We start from the raw sequence: 18,870 nt of genomic DNA on the forward strand, positions 1-18,870 counted from the left end.
GCTGGCCTCGCCTTGCCACACCGTCCTCACTTCAACGGGTATCAGGGATTATACGGATGGCCCCAGGCTGCTGCTGGCATTCCTTCCCTGGCATTCCACCTGGCTCGGGGTGAGAGAACACACGCATGCTTGAGGAGGGTGCACAGGCGCACCGAGGGAAAGGGCGATACCACCCAGCATTGTGTGTTCTATCTCTCCTCAACATTTCATTTACTGTCCATCTTGCCTGTGTGTCCGCAGGCAAACGTGAAAGCATCGTGGCACTGGCGCCTTCAGAGCGTGCGGCCATCAGGACAAAGAGTGCCACCGACCAACAACCCCCTGGTCTCGGGCCCTGAAATTCCTCTCCTGAGCAATCTGCCCTCCATCACAGCAAAAGGATGTCTTCCTGATCCCCTGAGACACCCTCAGGACAACTGTGCCCCCTCAGCCTAAGAGCAAGTGCCCTCTATGGGAACAAACACGCGTTTGGCCCTTATGATTAAACACAGTGGACACGCCCTCAAGGGGAGAGATCTTCCATAAGGGAAGGGCCCTTGGCTGAATAAGACAACCTCCATCAAAAGCGGCTCGAAGGGACCCGTGACAAAGGGCACCTGAAGAACCCCTGGACTGATCAAGGGAGACTCACCAGCAGGCATACTTCCTGGTCTCCTGCCAAGCCAGAGGAACTTCCCTAGGACCGCAACCAAAGCTAATGGCAAGGGAGCCATTCCAATGCCCAAAATGGCGGGCCAAACACTTGCAGCAACTGGGTAACTTATCGTAGCACCTTGCACATTCGCATTCTTCCCTTCAAGGAAAAGACCTTGGAGAAACCATGAGACCCAGGTCCTCCAGAACCAACGTGTCACCCACAGCCGTGCAATGAGAGAACGCACCCAACATCCTGGACCCTTGAACCGGCATGGCTTCTCTGGCTTGAAGCCATGCATGCTGGAGATCACAGGCTCGCAGCACCAGAAGGTGACAGGACAAAATGACCCCTGCAGCACACATTCACTCCAGCCCTTAAACCTGTAGCGTTTCCTTGGCGGCCGACTCCCTTCTTTCTGCATGGTTGGGCCCAAAGACCTCCGGGAAGAGCTCCAAACCTCAGGGAATGCTATGCCGACCTGGTATAGCAATGACGCTGGGCTGTCCTAAGGAACACCTTAACATCCTCAACATAGGGGCAATGAGGCCACACAGGGACAAAACATCCCAACGGCTCCAAATCGGTCCCAGTGAGAAGACACCATACTGTGCCGTGAAGGCACCATTCGCTGGAACAAGGACCCGCCGTGAAGCACATTGAGAAAGGAGAGGAAAAGGTTGGGATGGTCCACGAATGTGCACCTGTATTCCTTCCCTACACGGGGCTCCAAATGCTCCTGAAGATATCCCAAAAGAGCTCCGGGAAGCCTATGTCCACCGACATATCCACCCATACCGATCTATCCACCCAACAGTAAGCCTGTGGGCTTAGCCAACACTCTCCCGTGTATTTCCCGCTCGCCTTGCGTTGCTCTCTCCACCAGGATCCAAACGAATCCACTCTTCACCTAAGTAGCTTGATATCCCCTGGATTTGCCTAAGGCACTTTCCAAACTCTCCACACACAACACACAAGCAGGACACAACCCAAGGAGGCGCCATCAGCGTCGCCCAAATCCCGGGGAAAGTGGCCCATTTGATTTCCCCTGACCATCAGGGCAAACCTAAACTATATCCCACCTTCCAAGCTGAACATGACATAGACGCCTGGCCTGGCCAGGACTCCTTCTCTGACCCTGAGTGCAGAGACTTCTGTTTCCTTGCGGGAACAAGGCAACGACCTGAGCTTGAGGGTGGCCTGTAGATCTCAATGGCAAGCCAGAGGAGTACCAGTGGCTCACGCTTCCTTTCGCACCCGCACGCTGACCGCGGCAGGGGATAGCAGTTCTGGCTAGACTCAGGTGCCCAGAGACGTCAAGTTGTCCTTAGCCTTCCCACGTAGATGGACATCCCAGGCTCCTTTCCACATGGCTCTTTCTGCACGAGAAGCCCGCCACCCTCCACTTGAACAATGTTGCTGCGCACGCCCACAGTAGCAAATGCAACATGGACCTCTCCCTAATTTTCCTTTGGGAGCCACATGCTGGACCTCAGTTAGGATGAGAAGACGGTAGGTATTGCTCATTCATTCTGTTTAGATTTCCAAGGAATGCATTTATGGGAGTCCTCACAGATCCACGCTCCTGCTCAAAGGCTGGACGTGCAAAGTCGCGGACTGTCAGCAAGCTCAATCCTCTCAGCAGTAGGGAGCGGCCAGACTCGAGCCACGGGGCAGGAAGTGCACCCACGTCTCAGGGCATCGGAGCTCGGGTGCCCCAGGAAGAGCCCAGAATGTGACGGTGTAGTCTCGCGGCACAAGTCCCCGTGGCCAAACTTCTAGGTTTCTTCAAAGAAGTTCTGTTTACCCCCACAAGGTTTCTACCAGGAACCTTGTCGAGCCTGAGGCGATGCCCTTGGATCACACAGAAAGCTATTGGCATTGGAGATATTCCAATGCCCAAACTGGCAGGGCAAACCCTTGCAGCAACTGGGTAACTTGCCCTGGCGCCTTGTATTTTCGCCCCCAGGCCCGTCAGTGACATGACCGCGGAGAAACCTGAGACCCATTCATTTGTTCAGAGTTCCAAGCAGTGCATTTATGGGAGTCATCATCAATCCACCTGCTCAAAGGCTGCACGTTCAAAGTCGCAGGCTCCACTGCGGGGCAGCCACCGATCTCAATCATGTCAGCAGTCAGGAGTGGCCAGAGGCGACCCACGGGGCTGCAAATGGAGCTAAGGATCATGGCATCAGATCTGGGGTTCCCCTGCAAGAGCCAAGAAGGTGAGGGTGTAGTCTCAGTGCACAAGTCCCCGTGGCCAAACATCTAGGTTTCTGCAAAGAAGTTCCACTCACCACCACAAGGTTCCTACGAGGAGCCTCAAGGACTTCACGCCAAAACCACGCTGAGACTCTTTTGCCTTGACTTGCCTCACCTTGCCGCACTCTCCTCACTTCGCCAGGTATCATGGACTATACAGAGGGCCCAATGCTGCTGCAGGTGTTTGTTCCCTGGCACTCCACCACATGCCTCAGGGTGACAGAACACAGGGATGTTTGAGAAAAGTGAACGGGCGCACAGAGGCAAAGGGTGATACCGCCCACCGATGTGCGCTATATCTCCCCTCAACATTTCATTTGCAGTCCATCATGTCTGTGTGTCCACAGCCAAACGTGAATGCATCGTGGCACAGATGCCTTCAGAGTGCACGGGCATCAGCACAAAGAGCATGGCCGTCCATCAACCCCCTGGTATGGGCCTTGAACTTTCCTGCCTGAGCCACCTCCCCACCGACACAGCATAAGGATGTCATCCTGAACTGCTGAGACACCCTCAGGGGAACTGGGATTACTCAGCGTAAAAGCCACTGCCCTCTGGGGAACGAAACCACTCCTGGCGCATACGCTTCCACACAATGGATTCACCCTCAAGGGGAAATGTGGTCCCTGAGATCTTCCACAAGGGAACGGCCCTTGGCCAAATGGGACGACCTCCAACAAAAGCAGCTTGTAGGGACCGGTGACAAAACGCACCAGAGGAACTCCTGGACTGAACAATGGAGATTCACCTGCAGCCAGACTTCCTGGCCTGCTGCCAAGACTGGCAACCTACCCTTGGCCCACACACAAAGCTAATGGCATCGGAACCATTCCGACGCCCAACGTGGCGGGGCAAACCCTTGCAGCAATTGTGTAACTTGCAGTGGTGTCTGGTACTTTCACCCTCTGGGCCCATCAGTGACGTGACATTGGGGAAACCCTGAGGCCCAGGTCCTCTACAAGCAACTTGTTACCCACAGCCATGCAACGACAGAACCCAGACAACAGCCTAGACACTTGAACCGGTATGACTTGTCTAGCCTGTGGCCAGGCTCGCCGGTTACCACAGTCTCGACGCACCAGCGGGTGGCAGGAAAAATGACACCCACACCACACATCCTCTCCTGCCCTTAAACCTGCAGCCTTTCCTTGGCAGCCAACTCCCTTGTTTCTGCACGGTGGCACCCAATGACCTCCGGGTAGAGCTCCAATCCTCAGGGAACGCTATGTGGGCCGGGTATAGAAACGATGCCTGGCTGTCCTCAGGAACACCTTCACATCTTCAACACAGGGGGAACGTGGTCAGACAGGGACAAAACACCCCAAGGCCTCCAAATCGGCCCCCATGAGAAGACACCATACTGTGCCATGAAGGCAACCATTCGCTGGCACAAGAACCCGCCATGAAGCAAATCGACCAGGGAGAGGAAAGAGGCGGGACAGTCCACAAATGTGCTCCCGTATTCCCTCCCTACACGTGCCTCCAGATGCTCCTGAGGGAATCCCAAATGTGTTCCGGGAACCCCATGGCCACCGTCGATCTATCCACCCACCAGTAAACCTGTGGGCTTAGCCAGCCATCTCACGTGGCTCTTTCACTCGCCTTGCCTTACTCTCTCTCCACCGGGATCCCAACGTGTCACGGCAAGATGCCAGAGCCACCCCTCACCAAAGAAGCTTGCCGTGACCAAGTTTGACTAAGGCATTTTCCAGCCCCTTCACACAGCACACACAAGCAGGACACAACCCGAGGAGGAGCCATCAGATTGGCCAAACTCCCAGGAACAGTGGCCCATTTGATTTCTCCCCTCAGCAGGAGAAACCTAAACTGCATCTGGTCTCCCAAGCAGAACATGACAAAGAAGCCTGCCCTAGGCCTGGAATCCTGTTCTGACCCTGAGCCTACAGACTTCTGTTTCTTTGAGGCCACAAGGCAATGACCAGCAGGTGGGGGCAGCCTGTAGAACTCAAGTGCAGGTGGCAGGACGAGCAATGGCTCACGCTTCCTCTCCTACCTGCATGCTGAACCGTGGCAGGGGACAGCAGTCCTGGCTAGACCAAGGAACCCAGAGACGGCACGCTGTCCCAAGCCTTCCCACCTGGATTGGCATCCCAGGCTCCTTTCCCAATGGCTCTTCTCCCCAGGAGATGACCACAACCCTCAACTTGAACAACGTGGCTGTAGACACCCACGGCCGCAAATGCAACGTGAACCTCTCCCTACTTTCCTTTGGGGAGCCACGTGCTGGACCTCAGTTCCAACGAGGAGACGGTAGGGATTTCTCACTCATTTTGTTCAGATTTCCAAGGAATGCATTTGTGGGAGTCATCATCGATCCAAGCACATGCTCAAACGGTGGACATGCAAAGTTGCAGATTCCACCATGGGACGGCCAGCGAGCTGAATCATATCAGCGTTACGGAAGTGGCCAGCAGAGCCGAGCCACGGGTCAGGAAATGCAGCCAGTTCTCAGGGCATCAAAGCTCGTGTTCCCCGAGAAAAGACCAGAAGGTGAGGGTGTAGCCCCGGTGCACACGTTCCCATCGCCAAACCTTTAGGTTTAGCAAAGAAGTGTCGCTTACCGCAACAAGGGTTAAAGCAGGATCCTCATGGAATGCACGCCAACACCCCTCTGAGACTCCTTCGGCTGGCCTCGCCTTGCCACACCGTCCTCACTTCAACGGGTATCAGGGATTATACGGATGGCCCCAGGCTGCTGCTGGCATTCCTTCCCTGGCATTCCACCTGGCTCGGGGTGAGAGAACACACGCATGCTTGAGGAGGGTGCACAGGCGCACCGAGGGAAAGGGCGATACCACCCAGCATTGTGTGTTCTATCTCTCCTCAACATTTCATTTACTGTCCATCTTGCCTGTGTGTCCGCAGGCAAACGTGAAAGCATCGTGGCACTGGCGCCTTCAGAGCGTGCGGCCATCAGGACAAAGAGTGCCACCGACCAACAACCCCCTGGTCTCGGGCCCTGAAATTCCTCTCCTGAGCAATCTGCCCTCCATCACAGCAAAAGGATGTCTTCCTGATCCCCTGAGACACCCTCAGGACAACTGTGCCCCCTCAGCCTAAGAGCAAGTGCCCTCTATGGGAACAAACACGCGTTTGGCCCTTATGATTAAACACAGTGGACACGCCCTCAAGGGGAGAGATCTTCCATAAGGGAAGGGCCCTTGGCTGAATAAGACGACCTCCATCAAAAGCGGCTCGTAGGGACCCGTGACAAAGGGCACCTGAAGAACCCCTGGACTGATCAAGGGAGACTCACCAGCAGGCATACTTCCTGGTCTCCTGCCAAGCCAGAGGAACTTCCCTAGGACCGCAACCAAAGCTAATGGCAAGGGAGCCATTCCAATGCCCAAAATGGCGGGCCAAACACTTGCAGCAACTGGGTAACTTATCGTAGCACCTTGCACATTCGCATTCTTCCCTTCAAGGAAAAGACCTTGGAGAAACCATGAGACCCAGGTCCTCCAGAACCAACGTGTCACCCACAGCCGTGCAATGAGAGAACGCACCCAACATCCTGGACCCTTGAACCGGCATGGCTTCTCTGGCTTGAAGCCATGCATGCTGGAGATCACAGGCTCGCAGCACCAGAAGGTGACAGGACAAAATGACCCCTGCAGCACACATTCACTCCAGCCCTTAAACCTGTAGCGTTGCCTTGGCGGCCGACTCCCTTCTTTCTGCATGGTTGGGCCCAAAGACCTCCGGGAAGAGCTCCAAACCTCAGGGAATGCTATGCCGACCTGGTATAGCAATGACGCTGGGCTGTCCTAAGGAACACCTTAACATCCTCAACATAGGGGCAATGAGGCCACACAGGGACAAAACATCCCAACGGCTCCAAATCGGTCCCAGTGAGAAGACACCATACTGTGCCGTGAAGGCACCATTCGCTGGAACAAGGACCCGCCGTGAAGCACATTGAGAAAGGAGAGGAAAAGGTTGGGATGGTCCACGAATGTGCACCTGTATTCCTTCCCTACACGGGGCTCCAAATGCTCCTGAAGATATCCCAAAAGAGCTCCGGGAACCCTATGTCCACCGACATATCCACCCATACCGATCTATCCACCCAACAGTAAGCCTGTGGGCTTAGCCAACACTCTCCCGTGTATTTCCCGCTCGCCTTGCCTTGCTCTCTCCACCAGGATCCAAACGAATCCACTCTTCACCTAAGTAGCTTGATATCCCCTGGATTTGCCTAAGGCACTTTCCAAACTCTCCACACACAACACACAAGCAGGACACAACCCAAGGAGGCGCCATCAGCGTCGCCCAAATCCCGGGGACAGTGGCCCATTTGATTTCCCCTGACCATCAGGGCAAACCTAAACTATATCCCACCTTCCAAGCTGAACATGACATAGACGCCTGGCCTGGCCAGGACTCCTTCTCTGACCCTGAGTGCAGAGACTTCTGTTTCCTTGCGGGAACAAGGCAACGACCTGAGCTTGAGGGTGGCCTGTAGATCTCAATGGCAAGCCAGAGGAGTACCAGTGGCTCACGCTTCCTTTCGCACCCGCACGCTGACCGCGGCAGGGGATAGCAGTTCTGGCTAGACTCAGGTGCCCAGAGACGTCAAGTTGTCCTTAGCCTTCCCACGTAGATGGACATCCCAGGCTCCTTTCCACATGGCTCTTTCTGCACGAGAAGCCCGCCACCCTCCACTTGAACAATGTTGCTGCGCACGCCCACAGTAGCAAATGCAACATGGACCTCTCCCTAATTTTCCTTTGGGAGCCACGTGCTGGACCTCAGTTAGGATGAGAAGACGGTAGGTATTGCTCATTCATTCTGTTTAGATTTCCAAGGAATGCATTTATGGGAGTCCTCACTGATCCACGCTCCTGCTCAAAGGCTGGACGTGCAAAGTCGCGGACTGTCAGCAAGCTCAATCCTCTCAGCAGTAGGGAGCGGCCAGACTCGAGCCACGGGGCAGGAAGTGCACCCACGTCTCAGGGCATCGGAGCTCGGGTGCCCCAGGAAGAGCCCAGAATGTGACGGTGTAGTCTCGCGGCACAAGTCCCCGTGGCCAAACTTCTAGGTTTCTTCAAAGAAGTTCCGTTTACCCCCACAAGGTTTCTACCAGGAACCTTGTCGAGCCAGAGGCGATGCCCTTGGATCACACAGAAAGCTATTGGCATTGGAGATATTCCAATGCCCAAACTGGCAGGGCAAACCCTTGCAGCAACTGGGTTACTTGCCCTGGCGCCTTGTATTTTCGCCCCCAGGCCCGTCAGTGACATGACCGCGGAGAAACCTGAGACCCATTCATTTGTTCAGAGTTCCAAGCAGTGCATTTATGGGAGTCATCATCAATCCACCTGCTCAAAGGCTGCACGTTCAAAGTCGCAGGCTCCACTGCGGGGCAGCCACCGATCTCAATCATGTCAGCAGTCAGGAGTGGCCAGAGGCGACCCACGGGGCTGCAAATGGAGCTAAGGATCATGGCATCAGATCTGGGGTTCCCCTGCAAGAGCCAAGAAGGTGAGGGTGTAGTCTCAGTGCACAAGTCCCCGTGGCCAAACATCTAGGTTTCTGCAAAGAAGTTCCACTCACCACCACAAGGTTCCTACGAGGAGCCTCAAGGACTTCACGCCAAAACCACGCTGAGACTCTTTTGCCTTGACTTGCCTCACCTTGCCGCACTCTCCTCACTTCGCCAGGTATCATGGACTATACAGAGGGCCCAATGCTGCTGCAGGTGTTTGTTCCCTGGCACTCCACCACATGCCTCAGGGTGACAGAACACAGGGATGTTTGAGAAAAGTGAACGGGCGCACAGAGGCAAAGGGTGATACCGCCCACCGATGTGCGCTATATCTCCCCTCAACATTTCATTTGCAGTCCATCATGTCTGTGTGTCCACAGCCAAACGTGAATGCATCGTGGCACAGATGCCTTCAGAGTGCACGGGCATCAGCACAAAGAGCATGGCCGTCCATCAACCCCCTGGTATGGGCCTTGAACTTTCCTGCCTGAGCCACCTCCCCACCGACACAGCATAAGGATGTCATCCTGAACTGCTGAGACACCCTCAGGGGAACTGGGATTACTCAGCGTAAAAGCCACTGCCCTCTGGGGAACCAAACCACTCCTGGCGCATACGCTTCCACACAATGGATTCACCCTCAAGGGGAAATGTGGTCCCTGAGATCTTCCACAAGGGAACGGCCCTTGGCCAAATGGGACGACCTCCAACAAAAGCAGCTTGTAGGGACCGGTGACAAAACGCACCAGAGGAACTCCTGGACTGAACAATGGAGATTCACCTGCAGCCAGACTTCCTGGCCTGCTGCCAAGACTGGCAACCTACCCTTGGCCCACACACAAAGCTAATGGCATCGGAACCATTCCGACGCCCAACGTGGCGGGGCAAACCCTTGCAGCAATTGTGTAACTAGCAGTGGTGTCTGGTACTTTCACCCTCTGGGCCCATCAGTGACGTGACATTGGGGAAACCCTGAGGCCCAGGTCCTCTACAAGCAACTTGTTACCCACAGCCATGCAACGACAGAACCCAGACAACAGCCTAGACACTTGAACCGGTATGACTTGTCTAGCCTGTGGCCAGGCTCGCCGGTTACCACAGTCTCGACGCACCAGCGGGTGGCAGGAAAAATGACACCCACACCACACATCCTCTCCTGCCCTTAAACCTGCAGCCTTTCCTTGGCAGCCAACTCCCTTGTTTCTGCACGGTGGCACCCAATGACCTCCGGGTAGAGCTCCAATCCTCAGGGAACGCTATGTGGGCCGGGTATAGAAACGATGCCTGGCTGTCCTCAGGAACACCTTCACATCTTCAACACAGGGGGAACGTGGTCAGACAGGGACAAAACACCCCAAGGCCTCCAAATCGGCCCCCATGAGAAGACACCATACTGTGCCATGAAGGCAACCATTCGCTGGCACAAGAACCCGCCATGAAGCAAATCGACCAGGGAGAGGAAAGAGGCGGGACAGTCCACAAATGTGCTCCCGTATTCCCTCCCTACACGTGCCTCCAGATGCTCCTGAGGGAATCCCAAATGTGTTCCGGGAACCCCATGGCCACCGTCGATCTATCCACCCACCAGTAAACCTGTGGGCTTAGCCAGCCATCTCACGTGTCTCTTTCACTCGCCTTGCCTTACTCTCTCTCCACCGGGATCCCAACGTGTCACGGCAAGATGCCAGAGCCACCCCTCACCAAAGCAGCTTGCCGTGACCAAGTTTGACTAAGGCATTTTCCAGCCCCTTCACACAGCACACACAAGCAGGACACAACCCGAGGAGGAGCCATCAGATTGGCCAAACTCCCAGGAACAGTGGCCCATTTGATTTCTCCCCTCAGCAGGAGAAACCTAAACTGCATCTGGTCTCCCAAGCAGAACATGACAAAGAAGCCTGCCCTAGGCCTGGAATCCTGTTCTGACCCTGAGCCTACAGACTTCTGTTTCTTTGAGGCCACAAGGCAATGACCAGCAGGTGGGGGCAGCCTGTAGAACTCAAGTGCAGGTGGCAGGACGAGCAATGGCTCACGCTTCCTCTCCTACCTGCATGCTGAACCGTGGCAGGGGACAGCAGTCCTGGCTAGACCAAGGAACCCAGAGACGGCACGCTGTCCCAAGCCTTCCCACCTGGATTGGCATCCCAGGCTCCTTTCCCAATGGCTCTTCTCCCCAGGAGATGACCACAACCCTCAACTTGAACAACGTGGCTGTAGACACCCACGGCCGCAAATGCAACGTGAACCTCTCCCTACTTTCCTTTGGGGAGCCACGTGCTGGACCTCAGTTCCAACGAGGAGACGGTAGGGATTTCTCACTCATTTTGTTCAGATTTCCAAGGAATGCATTTGTGGGAGTCATCATCGATCCAAGCACATGCTCAAACGGTGGACATGCAAAGTTGCAGATTCCACCATGGGACGGCCAGCGAGCTGAATCATATCAGCGTTACGGAAGTGGCCAGCAGAGCCGAGCCACGGGTCAGGAAATGCAGCCAGTTCTCAGGGCATCAAAGCTCGTGTTCCCCGAGAAAAGACCAGAAGGTGAGGGTGTAGCCCCGGTGCACACGTTCCCATCGCCAAACCTTTAGGTTTGGCAAAGAAGTGTCGCTTACCGCAACAAGGGTTAAAGCAGGATCCTCATGGAATGCACGCCAACACCCCTCTGAGACTCCTTCGGCTGGCCTCGCCTTGCCACACCGTCCTCACTTCAACGGGTATCAGGGATTATACGGATGGCCCCAGGCTGCTGCTGGCATTCCTTCCCTGGCATTCCACCTGGCTCTGGGTGAGAGAACACACGCATGCTTGAGGAGGGTGCACAGGCGCACCGAGGGAAAGGGCGATACCACCCAGCATTGTGTGTTCTATCTCTCCTCAACATTTCATTTACTGTCCATCTTGCCTGTGTGTCCGCAGGCAAACGTGAAAGCATCGTGGCACTGGCGCCTTCAGAGCGTGCGGCCATCAGGACAAAGAGTGCCACCGACCAACAACCCCCTGGTCTCGGGCCCTGAAATTCCTCTCCTGAGCAATCTGCCCTCCATCACAGCAAAAGGATGTCTTCCTGATCCCCTGAGACACCCTCAGGACAACTGTGCCCCCTCAGCCTAAGAGCAAGTGCCCTCTATGGGAACAAACACGCGTTTGGCCCTTATGATTAAACACAGTGGACACGCCCTCAAGGGGAGAGATCTTCCATAAGGGAAGGGCCCTTGGCTGAATAAGACGACCTCCATCAAAAGCGGCTCGAAGGGACCCGTGACAAAGGGCACCTGAAGAACCCCTGGACTGATCAAGGGAGACTCACCAGCAGGCATACTTCCTGGTCTCCTGCCAAGCCAGAGGAACTTCCCTAGGACCGCAACCAAAGCTAATGGCAAGGGAGCCATTCCAATGCCCAAAATGGCGGGCCAAACACTTGCAGCAACTGGGTAACTTATCGTAGCACCTTGCACATTCGCATTCTTCCCTTCAAGGACAAGACCTTGGAGAAACCATGAGACCCAGGTCCTCCAGAACCAACGTGTCACCCACAGCCGTGCAATGAGAGAACGCACCCAACATCCTGGACCCTTGAACCGGCATGGCTTCTCTGGCTTGAAGCCATGCATGCTGGAGATCACAGGCTCGCAGCACCAGAAGGTGGCAGGACAAAATGACCCCTGCAGCACACATTCACTCCAGCCCTTAAACCTGTAGCGTTGCCTTGGCGGCCGACTCCCTTCTTACTGCATGGTTGGGCCCAAAGACCTCCGGGAAGAGCTCCAAACCTCAGGGAATGCTATGCCGACCTGGTATAGCAATGACGCTGGGCTGTCCTAAGGAACACCTTAACATCCTCAACATAGGGGCAATGAGGCCACACAGGGACAAAACATCCCAACGGCTCCAAATCGGTCCCAGTGAGAAGACACCATACTGTGCCGTGAAGGCACCATTCGCTGGAACAAGGACCCGCCGTGAAGCACATTGAGAAAGGAGAGGAAAAGGTTGGGATGGTCCACGAATGTGCACCTGTATTCCTTCCCTACACGGGGCTCCAAATGCTCCTGAAGATATCCCAAAAGAGTTCCGGGAACCCTATGTCCACCGACATATCCACCCATACCGATCTATCCACCCAACAGTAAGCCTGTGGGCTTAGCCAACACTCTCCCGTGTATTTCCCGCTCGCCTTGCCTTGCTCTCTCCACCAGGATCCAAACGAATCCACCCCTCACCTAAGTAGCTTGATATCCCCTGGATTTGCCTAAGGCACTTTCCAAACTCTCCACACACAACACACAAGCAGGACACAACCCAAGGAGGCGCCATCAGCGTCGCCCAAATCCCGGGGACAGTGGCCCATTTGATTTCCCCCGACCATCAGGGCAAACCTAAACTATATCCCACCTCCCAAGCTGAACATGACATAGACGCCTGGCCTGGCCAGGACTCCTTCTCTGACCCTGAGTGCAGAGACTTCTGTTTCCTTGCGGGAACAAGGCAACGACCTGAGCTTGAGGGTGGCCTGTAGATCTCAATGGCAAGCCAGAGGAGTACCAGTGGCTCACGCTTCCTTTCGCACCCGCACGCTGACCGCGGCAGGGGATAGCAGTTCTGGCTAGACTCAGGTGCCCAGAGACGTCAAGTTGTCCTTAGCCTTCCCACGTAGATGGACATCCCAGGCTCCTTTCCACATGGCTCTTTCTGCACGAGAAGCCCGCCACCCTCCACTTGAACAATGTTGCTGCGCACGCCCACAGTAGCAAATGCAACATGGACCTCTCCCTAATTTTCCTTTGGGAGCCACGTGCTGGACCTCAGTTAGGATGAGAAGACGGTAGGTATTGCTCATTCATTCTGTTTAGATTTCCAAGGAATGCATTTATGGGAGTCCTCACTGATCCACGCTCCTGCTCAAAGGCTGGACGTGCAAAGTCGCGGACTGTCAGCAAGCTCAATCCTCTCAGCAGTAGGGAGCGGCCAGACTCGAGCCACGGGGCAGGAAGTGCACCCACGTCTCAGGGCATCGGAGCTCGGGTGCCCCAGGAAGAGCCCAGAATATGACGGTGTAGTCTCGTGGCACAAGTCCCCGTGGCCAAACTTCTAGGTTTCTTCAAAGAAGTTCCGTTTACCCCCACAAGGTTTCTACCAGGAACCTTGTCGAGCCAGAGGCGATGCCCTTGGATCACACAGAAAGCTATTGGCATTGGAGATATTCCAATGCCCAAACTGGCAGGGCAAACCCTTGCAGCAACTGGGTTACTTGCCCTGGCGCCTTGTATTTTCGCCCCCAGGCCCGTCAGTGACATGACCGCGGAGAAACCTGAGACCCATTCATTTGTTCAGAGTTCCAAGCAGTGCATTTATGGGAGTCATCATCAATCAACCTGCTCAAAGGCTGCACGTTCAAAGTCGCAGGCTCCACTGCGGGGCAGCCACCGATCTCAATCATGTCAGCAGTCAGGAGTGGCCAGAGGCGACCCACGGGGCTGCAAATGGAGCTAAGGATCTTGGCATCAGATCTGGGGTTCCCCTGCAAGAGCCAAGAAGGTGAGGGTGTAGTCTCAGTGCACAAGTCCCCGTGGCCAAACATCTAGGTTTCTGCAAAGAAGTTCCACTCACCACCACAAGGTTCCTACGAGGAGCCTCAAGGACTTCACGCCAAAACCACGCTGAGACTCTTTTGCCTTGACTTGCCTCACCGTGCCGCACTCTCCTCACTTCGCCAGGTATCATGGACTATACAGAGGGCCCAATGCTGCTGCAGGTGTTTGTTCCCTGGCACTCCACCACATGCCTCAGGGTGACAGAACACAGGGATGTTTGAGAAAAGTGAACGGGCGCACAGAGGCAAAGGGTGATACCGCCCACCGACGTGCGCTATATCTCCCCTCAACATTTCATTTGCAGTCCATCATGTCTGTGTGTCCACAGCCAAACGTGAATGCATCGTGGCACAGATGCCTTCAGAGCGCACGGGCATCAGCACAAAGAGCACAGTCGTCCATCAACGCCCCGGTATGGGCCTTGAACTTTCCTGCCTGAGCCACCTCCCCACCGACACAGCATAAGGATGTCATCCTGAACTGCTGAGACACCCTCAGGGGAACTGGGATTACTCAGCGTAAAAGCCACTGCCCTCTGGGGAACCAAACCACTCCTGGCGCATACGCTTCCACACAATGGATTCACCCGCAAGGGGAAATGTGGTCCCTGAGATCTTCCACAAGGGAACGGCCCTTGGCCAAATGGGACGACCTCCAACAAAAGCAGCTTGTAGGGACTGGTGACAAAACGCACCAGAGGAACTCCTGGACTGAACAATGGAGATTCACCTGCAGCCAGACTTCCTGGCCTGCTGCCAAGACTGGCAACCTACCCTTGGCCCACACACAAAGCTAATGGCATCGGAACCATTCCGACGCCCAACGTGGCGGGGCAAACCCTTGCAGCAATTGTGTAACTTGCAGTGGTGTCTGGTACTTTCACCCTCTGGGCCCATCAGTGACGTGACATTGGGGAAACCCTGAGGCCCAGGTCCTCTACAAGCAACTTGTTACCCACAGCCATGCAACGACAGAACCCAGACAACAGCCTAGACACTTGAACCGGTATGACTTGTCTAGCCTGTGGCCAGGCTCGCCGGTTACCACAGTCTCGACGCACCAGCGGGTGGCAGGAAAAATGACACCCACACCACACATCCTCTCCTGCCCTTAAACCTGCAGCCTTTCCTTGGCAGCCAACTCCCTTGTTTCTGCACGGTGGCACCCAATGACCTCCGGGTAGAGCTCCAATCCTCAGGGAACGCTATGTGGGCCGGGTATAGAAACGATGCCTGGCTGTCCTCAGGAACACCTTCACATCTTCAACACAGGGGGAACGTGGTCAGACAGGGACAAAACACCCCAAGGCCTCCAAATCGGCCCCCATGAGAAGACACCATACTGTGCCATGAAGGCAACCATTCGCTGGCACAAGAACCCGCCATGAAGCAAATCGACCAGGGAGAGGAAAGAGGCGGGACAGTCCACAAATGTGCTCCCGTATTCCCTCCCTACACGTGCCTCCAGATGCTCCTGAGGGAATCCCAAATGTGTTCCGGGAACCCCATGGCCACCGTCGATCTATCCACCCACCAGTAAACCTGTGGGCTTAGCCAGCCATCTCACGTGGCTCTTTCACTCGCCTTGCCTTACTCTCTCTCCACCGGGATCCCAACGTGTCACGGCAAGATGCCAGAGCCACCCCTCACCAAAGAAGCTTGCCGTGACCAAGTTTGACTAAGGCATTTTCCAGCCCCTTCACACAGCACACACAAGCAGGACACAACCCGAGGAGGAGCCATCAGATTGGCCAAACTCCCAGGAACAGTGGCCCATTTGATTTCTCCCCTCAGCAGGAGAAACCTAAACTGCATCTGGTCTCCCAAGCAGAACATGACAAAGAAGCCTGCCCTAGGCCTGGAATCCTGTTCTGACCCTGAGCCTACAGACTTCTGTTTCTTTGAGGCCACAAGGCAATGACCAGCAGGTGGGGGCAGCCTGTAGAACTCAAGTGCAGGTGGCAGGACGAGCAATGGCTCACGCTTCCTCTCCTACCTGCATGCTGAACCGTGGCAGGGGACAGCAGTCCTGGCTAGACCAAGGAACCCAGAGACGGCACGCTGTCCCAAGCCTTCCCACCTGGATTGGCATCCCAGGCTCCTTTCCCAATGGCTCTTCTCCCCAGGAGATGACCACAACCCTCAACTTGAACAACGTGGCTGTAGACACCCACGGCCGCAAATGCAACGTGAACCTCTCCCTACTTTCCTTTGGGGAGCCACGTGCTGGACCTCAGTTCCAACGAGGAGACGGTAGGGATTTCTCACTCATTTTGTTCAGATTTCCAAGGAATGCATTTGTGGGAGTCATCATCGATCCAAGCACATGCTCAAACGGTGGACATGCAAAGTTGCAGATTCCACCATGGGACGGCCAGCGAGCTGAATCATATCAGCGTTACGGAAGTGGCCAGCAGAGCCGAGCCACGGGTCAGGAAATGCAGCCAGTTCTCAGGGCATCAAAGCTCGTGTTCCCCGAGAAAAGACCAGAAGGTGAGGGTGTAGCCCCGGTGCACACGTTCCCATCGCCAAACCTTTAGGTTTAGCAAAGAAGTGTCGCTTACCGCAACAAGGGTTAAAGCAGGATCCTCATGGAATGCACGCCAACACCCCTCTGAGACTCCTTCGGCTGGCCTCGCCTTGCCACACCGTCCTCACTTCAACGGGTATCAGGGATTATACGGATGGCCCCAGGCTGCTGCTGGCATTCCTTCCCTGGCATTCCACCTGGCTCGGGGTGAGAGAACACACGCATGCTTGAGGAGGGTGCACAGGCGCACCGAGGGAAAGGGCGATACCACCCAGCATTGTGTGTTCTATCTCTCCTCAACATTTCATTTACTGTCCATCTTGCCTGTGTGTCCGCAGGCAAACGTGAAAGCATCGTGGCACTGGCGCCTTCAGAGCGTGCGGCCATCAGGACAAAGAGTGCCACCGACCAACAACCCCCTGGTCTCGGGCCCTGAAATTCCTCTCCTGAGCAATCTGCCCTCCATCACAGCAAAAGGATGTCTTCCTGATCCCCTGAGACACCCTCAGGACAACTGTGCCCCCTCAGCCTAAGAGCAAGTGCCCTCTATGGGAACAAACACGCGTTTGGCCCTTATGATTAAACACAGTGGACACGCCCTCAAGGGGAGAGATCTTCCATAAGGGAAGGGCCCTTGGCTGAATAAGACGACCTCCATCAAAAGCGGCTCGAAGGGACCCGTGACAAAGGGCACCTGAAGAACCCCTGGACTGATCAAGGGAGACTCACCAGCAGGCATACTTCCTGGTCTCCTGCCAAGCCAGAGGAACTTCCCTAGGACCGCAACCAAAGCTAATGGCAAGGGAGCCATTCCAATGCCCAAAATGGCGGGCCAAACACTTGCAGCAACTGGGTAACTTATTGTAGCACCTTGCACATTCGCATTCTTCCCTTCAAGGACAAGACCTTGGAGAAACCATGAGACCCAGGTCCTCCAGAACCAACGTGTCACCCACAGCCGTGCAATGAGAGAACGCACCCAACATCCTGGACCCTTGAACCGGCATGGCTTCTCTGGCTTGAAGCCATGCATGCTGGAGATCACAGGCTCGCAGCACCAGAAGGTGGCAGGACAAAATGACCCCTGCAGCACACATTCACTCCAGCCCTTAAACCTGTAGCGTTGCCTTGGCGGCCGACTCCCTTCTTACTGCATGGTTGGGCCCAAAGACCTCCGGGAAGAGCTCCAAACCTCAGGGAATGCTATGCCGACCTGGTATAGCAATGACGCTGGGCTGTCCTAAGGAACACCTTAACATCCTCAACATAGGGGCAATGAGGCCACACAGGGACAAAACATCCCAACGGCTCCAAATCGGTCCCAGTGAGAAGACACCATACTGTGCCGTGAAGGCACCATTCGCTGGAACAAGGACCCGCCGTGAAGCACATTGAGAAAGGAGAGGAAAAGGTTGGGATGGTCCACGAATGTGCACCTGTATTCCTTCCCTACACGGGGCTCCAAATGCTCCTGAAGATATCCCAAAAGAGTTCCGGGAACCCTATGTCCACCGACATATCCACCCATACCGATCTATCCACCCAACAGTAAGCCTGTGGGCTTAGTCAACACTCTCCCGTGTATTTCCCGCTTGCCTTGCCTTGCTCTCTCCACCAGGATCCAAACGAATCCACCTCTCACCTAAGTAGCTTGATATCCCCTGGATTTGCCTAAGGCACTTTCCAAACTCTCCACACACAACACACAAGCAGGACACAACCCAAGGAGGCGCCATCAGCGTCGCCCAAATCCCGGGGACAGTGGCCCATTTGATTTCCCCCGACCATCAGGGCAAACCTAAACTATATCCCACCTCCCAAGCTGAACATGACATAGACGCCTGGCCTGGCCAGGACTCCTTCTCTGACCCTGAGTGCAGAGATTTCTGTTTCCTTGCGGGAACAAGGCAACGACCTGAGCTTGAGGGTGGCCTGTAGATCTCAATGGCAAGCCAGAGGAGTACCAGTGGCTCACGCTTCCTTTCGCACCCGCACGCTGACCGCGGCAGGGGATAGCAGTTCTGGCTAGACTCAGGTGCCCAGAGACGTCAAGTTGTCCTTAGCCTTCCCACGTAGATGGACATCCCAGGCTCCTTTCCACATGGCTCTTTCTGCACGAGAAGCCCGCCACCCTCCACTTGAACAATGTTGCTGCGCACACCCACAGTAGCAAATGCAACATGGACCTCTCCCTAATTTTCCTTTGGGAGCCACGTGCTGGACCTCAGTTAGGATGAGAAGACGGTAGGTATTGCTCATTCATTCTGTTTAGATTTCCAAGGAATGCATTTATGGGAGTCCTCACTGATCCACGCTCCTGCTCAAAGGCTGGACGTGCAAAG

The 18,870-nt window shown here is 55.1% G+C and overlaps 9 non-coding genes and 1 pseudogene across 9 annotated transcripts; all 10 read right to left on the bottom strand.

The window, feature by feature from the left end:
- Positions 1–2,121: 2,121 nt before the first annotated feature.
- LOC132358793 (small nucleolar RNA SNORD116) lies at positions 2,122–2,213 on the bottom strand. Its single transcript, XR_009500536.1, has one exon. It is a non-coding gene; the product is annotated as a small nucleolar RNA SNORD116 (small nucleolar RNA).
- A 389-nt stretch (positions 2,214–2,602) lies between these two features.
- LOC132358812 (small nucleolar RNA SNORD116) lies at positions 2,603–2,694 on the bottom strand. Its single transcript, XR_009500554.1, has one exon. It is a non-coding gene; the product is annotated as a small nucleolar RNA SNORD116 (small nucleolar RNA).
- A 2,448-nt stretch (positions 2,695–5,142) lies between these two features.
- LOC132358837 (small nucleolar RNA SNORD116) lies at positions 5,143–5,234 on the bottom strand. Its single transcript, XR_009500577.1, has one exon. It is a non-coding gene; the product is annotated as a small nucleolar RNA SNORD116 (small nucleolar RNA).
- A 2,429-nt stretch (positions 5,235–7,663) lies between these two features.
- Positions 7,664–7,755, bottom strand: LOC132358874 (small nucleolar RNA SNORD116). The gene has a single exon (XR_009500613.1). It is a non-coding gene; the product is annotated as a small nucleolar RNA SNORD116 (small nucleolar RNA).
- Positions 7,756–8,144: 389 nt separating this feature from the next.
- On the bottom strand, positions 8,145–8,236 carry LOC132358813 (small nucleolar RNA SNORD116). The gene has a single exon (XR_009500555.1). It is a non-coding gene; the product is annotated as a small nucleolar RNA SNORD116 (small nucleolar RNA).
- A 2,448-nt stretch (positions 8,237–10,684) lies between these two features.
- On the bottom strand, positions 10,685–10,776 carry LOC132358838 (small nucleolar RNA SNORD116). Its single transcript, XR_009500578.1, has one exon. It is a non-coding gene; the product is annotated as a small nucleolar RNA SNORD116 (small nucleolar RNA).
- A 2,429-nt stretch (positions 10,777–13,205) lies between these two features.
- LOC132358875 (small nucleolar RNA SNORD116) lies at positions 13,206–13,297 on the bottom strand. The gene has a single exon (XR_009500614.1). It is a non-coding gene; the product is annotated as a small nucleolar RNA SNORD116 (small nucleolar RNA).
- Positions 13,298–13,701: 404 nt separating this feature from the next.
- On the bottom strand, positions 13,702–13,778 carry LOC132358834 (small nucleolar RNA SNORD116; annotated as a pseudogene).
- A 2,448-nt stretch (positions 13,779–16,226) lies between these two features.
- On the bottom strand, positions 16,227–16,318 carry LOC132358839 (small nucleolar RNA SNORD116). The gene has a single exon (XR_009500579.1). It is a non-coding gene; the product is annotated as a small nucleolar RNA SNORD116 (small nucleolar RNA).
- A 2,429-nt stretch (positions 16,319–18,747) lies between these two features.
- LOC132358877 (small nucleolar RNA SNORD116) lies at positions 18,748–18,839 on the bottom strand. The gene has a single exon (XR_009500616.1). It is a non-coding gene; the product is annotated as a small nucleolar RNA SNORD116 (small nucleolar RNA).
- Positions 18,840–18,870: the final 31 nt, after the last annotated feature.

The sequence above is a fragment of the Balaenoptera ricei genome, unplaced genomic scaffold (assembly GCF_028023285.1).
Source record: "Balaenoptera ricei isolate mBalRic1 unplaced genomic scaffold, mBalRic1.hap2 scaffold_417, whole genome shotgun sequence".
NCBI classification, from domain to species: Eukaryota; Metazoa; Chordata; class Mammalia; order Artiodactyla; family Balaenopteridae; genus Balaenoptera; species Balaenoptera ricei.